Genomic DNA, 6,714 nt, shown 5'->3' with positions numbered 1-6,714 from the left:
TATTGCAACAACCATGTGACAAGTTGCCACATTTTACCTCGTGGCAGCTCGCATTTTATGCCACAATTTGGTCTGTGGCGATAGCTTAATGCAACAGGTGCCAAATCATGCCGGGATTTGTGGCAACAACCTATGCCAACAACTCTTTTCTTGTGGCGCATGCTCATCCGTGGTAATAGTCAATTGTGGCAATACCCTAGTAACATAAGACCACAACTCTCCAGACGTGGTGATACTAAAATTACAGCATAATCATTTTTGTGGTGATAAATAGTTGTCACAACAGACAGGACATTTGTGGTGAGAGGCTGTTGTGACAATACAAACTTTTCGTGGAGAAAGGACTATTCCAACAAAACTGAATTGGTGGCAACAAGTAGTTATCTCAATGGACTGCCTGTTTGTAGTGATAAGTTATTGCGATAATATAAAGTGTACTGTCACAACAGCCTAGTGCAACAAAATAGGTCGGCATGGAACTAAGATTTGATGCAACGCAACATTCTTCGTTGTGCCACCATGTTCCAACCAGAAATAGGTTGTGGCAATAGCCTATTGCAACCAGAAAAATATATACATGCATTCAATTACATGATTCAGATAATACATATATGATGTACATTCATACAATATCAATATTTGCATAGCCAATATCCATCAAATGAAACTAAAATATAATTTAGCACGCATTCAACATACTGAATGTGCCAACCTAATTAAGAGCGAAGAGTAAATTGTCCATGGTCTAAAGTCCATTCTAGTTAATCTTTGGATCCTGCAATGAAGAAATCAAAATTTTAGTTAGCTCAAGTTAACTGAAAATAGAAAATAATTAGTCAAGAAAAGAAAGAAACAACACAACGACAAATCAGCATAAAGATATAACCACTGTCATGACAATTGTATAATTACTATATTCATGCATGCATAGTACCTTTCTGGCCAATTGTTATGACTACAACAACTAGCGAGCAAATGCTTGTGCCTGATGTACCACTCCATTAACAATCAGGTGCTATGCAAAAAGAATTGGATAATTTCACAAAAGAATTTGTAGTTCAAACACAAGAATAATTACCTAAATAAATTAATAAAACATCTAAACTTCTCCGAAACAACTACATGCTGGCGCAAGTTCACAATTTCTAATGGTGAGAAAACTGTTCTATTTCTGGCTTCCCTACTTTATGTGCTTCAACAACAACAAAATACAGTAGTGCAAGCAAGCAGACAATTGCACATTATGAATGCTATTTGCGTATCAAATAAAGGTTAACATGAAGACAAACCAAGCTTGTGACTTACCACTTACCATTGCTCGAAACATTCGAATATTTGCAGCTTGTATGAGCATATTGGGAGCAATTACATTGTGCCTTGTACCTAGAGTCCCAGTAGTACTAGCGGTCTGTAAAAGAGTATTTTGCAAGTTTGGATTATTAATTTCTTTGTTAGTCCTTTTCTTATTCATCTGCAAATAGAAGTGCACTTTTAGCAATGCAAGCAAGCAAAATAAATCTTACAAATTTGCAAGCATATAACTAATCACCTGATGTGTTTGCGTCTGTTGGGAGAACTGTGCAAACTTTGCCATCATGTTTTTCTCAAATTCCAATATTGATCTTCGCTCCTCTTCCAACAATCTTTCCGTTTCAGCACGCTCTTCTTTTAACCTCTCCTCAAGGTTTTCTCTCTTAGCACGCTCGAAGTTAATCCTCTCTTGTGTGCTTTCACGTTCAGCTTGTAATTGATCTTGTAATTCGGTGACCTGATGGCTGAGCTCAGAGTTTACCTTTTGGATCTCTGTTGTAGCACGTTCTTGCTCTTCAAATTGTGATTTAATCCTTTTCAGAACCACTTCGTGGTTTGGCCATGTATCCATACCAATGTTGGGGATATCGCTTATCGGGAACTTATCGGTCGACCCATGATAAGGGGTAAATCGGCAAGTTTATCGGCATATCGGCCGATTTATCACCATATCGGCTGATTTATCAGCCGATTTATCTTATCGGCCAGACAACGATAAGCGATAAATCGGCCGATTTATCTGAATATCGGAAGATATCTTGAACAATGATCCATACCCATAAGGCTGTGATGAGTTGCATTGCGGAGTGTCTTTCTATGCGGTCTGGAAAATATTGCTTCTATGTTCACTGGAAACTGGACCTTCAGTTTCATTTTCTTTGTTTTGAACCTCTTTAAATGCTTTGTCCTAAATACGAAAAGTACACCTCGCCCTTTCTTCTTCTGTCCATCACTTTCTACAACCCAAACTATACAAGAATTATTGCAGTAATCAGTATTACATTGTAAGAAACGAGGACCCAAATATAAAAAAAGTACCATTCTATAGTTGTGCACGGTTGCGGTGAGCATGGGATGGCCATTCGTCCAGTGCACACATGTCATTAGCAGCTACATGAGTACCAGGTTGTTCTTGAGTTCCTGTAAAAGAATTAACAGTTTTGAAGATTAAGCGATCCAGGATTTTCCGTATTATAGCAAATGTTAGAGGTAGCTTAAATGTTATAGACATTTTACCAGATCTGTGTTGTCCATATTGGTTTTTGTAACCTGTTATACTTTCCATCCTTGTTATGAGAACATATCCTTTCTTTACTGAACACAAAAACAGTTAAGGGACTTAGCATTATCAATTTGCACCATTTAGATAAGTGATTAAGATTTAAGGATGCTGTGTACCTTGCAGAAAGGAGTAATGTGCATCATCTCTTTCCTCTGTAGCGAGCAAGTTGTGTACCTTGCAGAAAGGCTTAAAAGATTAAATGAAATCAAATTGTGTTATACCGTGCAGAACAGGAGCATGCAAAACAGAAGTCTTTTAGCATAGCATATGTCTATGATTTTGATTTAGAAATTAAAAGCTAGGCGTTAAAGATCAAAGCAGAGCACATATAATCAAGTCTATACTGAAGCTGTGAAGCATAGACATGATACACCAATTAGCATCCTGACAAGGCTACTCCCAATGCATACACATGCAGTAATCTAGCCTGAATGTGGTAAGCAAACTACTAGTAGTCTACTACCATGGTTAAATAAGCAGAATGCGGCAGTATGCTTCAGTCTAGCCTGAATGTGCTATGCTTCAGAAAACTTGGTAAGAACAACACAGGCACATTCTGGAACAGTACTAGCACACACACTTCCACCATTAGACTAAGCACCATCAGACTATGCATAACACTCCAAAATACAGAAATACTGGAGTCGTGGTTGTGGTCGCGGCCGCCGGCCATGGCTGTGGTCGTCGTGGCCGAGGCCCTGGACGGCATCGACGACAGCAGGTCGACCGTCTCCCAGCTCGGCGTGTGCGCCGCCGCCACCGCCGGCAAGGGAGCATGTTGCATCTTGGGGATTGTTGTAGTACGAAGACGAGGCGGGCTACTGCATCCCGGCGGCCATGCCGGAGGCGAGACCGAGGAGTGCTGCACGGCGGCCGGCGGCGTGGTAGTTCTACAATGGAAAGGGGGCGCTGTGCCTGCGCTGCACATCTACGAGGAGGAGATTTGGGACAAAGGAAAAACCTAATAAGACTGTATGTTCGATGGACTCCGTTGTGATCCGCGGTGTCGACGCTGTCATGACGCCGTGAGGAGGGAGGAACCAGAACGAGAGAGCTCAGATCCAATATTGATGATATGGTGAAGAGAAATAATCGGGAGCACTTATGAGGGGTGTTTAGCGGGGAGGTTAAGATTTTTTTGGCGCAAGACACGACCAAATTATTTGGTGGGAAATTAAAAAATTGGAGAGAAACTGAGGGCTTTAGCGGAAAGGTTAAACATTATTTCCGTAGAGCAAAGTACATGCTTAATTATTATTTTAGAAAGCAATTTTTAAGGGAACATTTAGAATAATGAAATAAATTAGGAAAAAATCGAATCAATATGGAATATATTTGGTGCTGAAAATAATATTACTAAAATTTGTTCATAAAAAGGTTATTTCAATGACTAGCCGACATAGATGTCCTCGTCGTTGGCAATCGTACATGACGGTTGTCATGGCAGGGAGACTACGCAGTCGACAAAAAACAACATACAAGGCACCGAGCCGGCAAGGATAATGGAAGTGGTGTGTGCTACACTCATTGACAGAAACCTCATATCACCCTCACTTTAAAACTATTATGTTATACTCCCGCAGAAAAAAAACATAAGTAGATATGGGGTGATGAGACGATCGATCTATCGGTCCCGATCTGACGGTTCAATCTTGAAATGGGGTGATAAGACGGGAGATGGTAAAGAAAACGAAGGACGCGATGGAAAACCGCTTTCTTCTTATCGGCCAGTCCGTCGATCTAATACAATTGAATCCAAAGAAGGCCCGATGGCCAGGGAGGTCATGTGGTTCCCACGGAGATCCCGATGGAAATACCTACACCAAGAACATATATAAATCATCTCCAATTGGAGGTCTTGTGGTTTCCACACAGATGGGGGAATAAAGCCATAGCTCATCTATCTCATCATCATCTTTGTCCCAGATCAACAAGTAGTTTATAAATACATATATAGCGGGTCATCATGTTAATCATATAACCAAAATTCAATGCCACCACATATGTTCGGCATTTTCCAACTAGCAAAACTTAGCTAATCAACCGATCTAGCTAGCTAACCATAGCTGGCACTCCGGGGCTACCAACTCACCGGGGCTTCTAGTGTGAGGACGACACCGATCCAGTATAACCCAATCCAAGGAAGACCCGACGGCCACGCTGATGTAGAATCTCGCAAGGGAAATATTGGCGTTGTGCATACTGAAATCACATGGGAGAAGGAGTAGCTATCAGGGCATACTAGATCCTGACATGAGAATACCTAAACCAAGAACATATATAGATCATCTCCATCTAAGGTCCTGTGGTTTCCGCACATGTGGGGGGAATAGAGCCACAGCTCATCATCATCTTTGTCCCAGATCAACATGTAGTTTATACCTACATATATAAGGGGTCATCATGTTAATCATACAACCAGAATTAAATGCAACCACATATATTCGACATTTTCCAACTAGCAAACCCTAGCTAACAGTAACCTGCGCTCTCAGGCTACAAACTCACCCGGAGCTTCTAGTGCGAGAATGACGTTGATCCAATATAATTCAATCCAAGGAAGACCCGATGGCCTGGACTCGGATGGAGATCCATTTGCAGAGAAAGAGGCCATGTACGTCTAGTTTGTCTACATAAATCATATTTGAATTGAATTTCTTCACTCATCAAAAGGTCCTGGTAAAGAATACACTTCAGTTCTGCAAACAGTTCGGAAAATAGTCAAAACTCTGTTGACCTGGGACTCCATTGCCTGGTCCTCTAAATACTGGGCTGAATATACTACCACTCTAAATTAGCCCATGAGCAAATATAGCCCTACTTCTCTTCTCATTCTTTCAAGTTTGGCCACGCGTCCACCGACCTCCATTGCAATCTCGCTGAATCGCTAGGTCTAGGCAGATCCTATGTTGACGCGTGCATGCATCAAGGAGCCACGGCATTGCTGAAAGTGCCCAGTCTTGACACCCAGTTTGGGTTAGCCCACGGTCGAGCTTCACTGGTTCTACATTTTTTTCTGTTTCTCTTTCTTATTTTTCATTTTGTTTCTTTTATTTTCATTTTTATTTCTTTTCTATTTTTTTGTATTTGTATTTGTATTTTTTTTCTTTTTTCATATTTCAGATTGTTGGTATGATAAAACAGTTCATTGTGTAAAAAAATATCCAATGTGTATTACAAAAATGTTTATTTTATATTAAGAAAATGTTCATGGTATAGAAAAAAGCTTAATACGTATTATAAAAATATTCATTGTATACTAAAAATGTTAATTATATATTTGATTTTTATTTAGCATATAGAGTATTACACAAAATGTTCAATTTGTATTTGCGAACTGGTCAACCCTTGTTACGAAAATATTCAATGCATATTAAAAAAATATTCAATATACATTAAAATATGTTTAATGTGTACTTGAAAATTGTTCGTCATGTGTATATATATATATAGTGTTACTATTCATCACCCAGCCTGCAGAATAAGTTATTCTCCATCCGAGGTAATCTTACAATCATTTCATAATTAAATTACATTTCGAATTCAAATAGTTACATTTCTATTGATTCACTACGTAAAATTTGACATAAAAAAATAAAAATATAGGTCATAAGACAAGAAAATCTACAATTTATATGTATTTTAGACTATGTTTTTATGTTTGTAATTTTACATAACATAAAATATTTTTTACGGCGATTATATATTTCTTACGGTCCCTTTTTGCGTCGGAAATAAGACAAAATTTACGAAACGTAAAATTACGGTGCATTAATGGTAAAATAGAGTGGGGGTGAAGAATAACTAGTCCTCACCAAGGGTGACGAATAGCGCGACGTTGTGTACTACTGGGAGTACGTACTTCCACTCCTCATATACCACATAGATAAATCTTTTATACTTTTTTATTATTTTTAATATACTTCATTAGTAATTATTAGATACCCCAAAATGAGTTTCATGAAAAAATTCATGTGAGTCTATGTATTTGTAAATATTTACGTATATACTGATGTGTTTGTACGTGAAAAGATATATTACAAAAAAGTACATCGCGGATGATATTTTTTCAAGTAAACTCATATTGGGGTATCTTAGAATATTTAATGAAGTATACTGAG

At 38.7% G+C, this 6,714-nt stretch overlaps 1 long non-coding RNA gene across 4 annotated transcripts; it reads right to left on the bottom strand.

The window, feature by feature from the left end:
- Positions 1-488: 488 nt before the first annotated feature.
- LOC123189089 (uncharacterized) lies at positions 489-3,671 on the bottom strand. Of its 4 annotated transcripts, none has more exons than XR_006495572.1 (6): positions 2,710-3,671; positions 2,548-2,625; positions 2,350-2,451; positions 1,550-2,279; positions 1,306-1,408; positions 489-775 (listed from the first exon to the last, which is right to left on the bottom strand). It is a non-coding gene; the product is annotated as an uncharacterized lncRNA (long non-coding RNA). The 4 variants fall into 4 exon arrangements; XR_006495573.1 differs by having other exon boundaries at positions 490-775; positions 1,313-1,408; XR_006495571.1 differs by having other exon boundaries at positions 492-775; positions 1,306-1,471.
- Positions 3,672-6,714: the final 3,043 nt, after the last annotated feature.

Source organism: Triticum aestivum, chromosome 2A (genome assembly GCF_018294505.1).
Source record: "Triticum aestivum cultivar Chinese Spring chromosome 2A, IWGSC CS RefSeq v2.1, whole genome shotgun sequence".
Classification (NCBI taxonomy): Eukaryota; Viridiplantae; Streptophyta; class Magnoliopsida; order Poales; family Poaceae; genus Triticum; species Triticum aestivum.
Note: the sequence above shows the minus strand (reverse complement) of the source record. Positions and strands in the feature narration are given on the sequence as shown.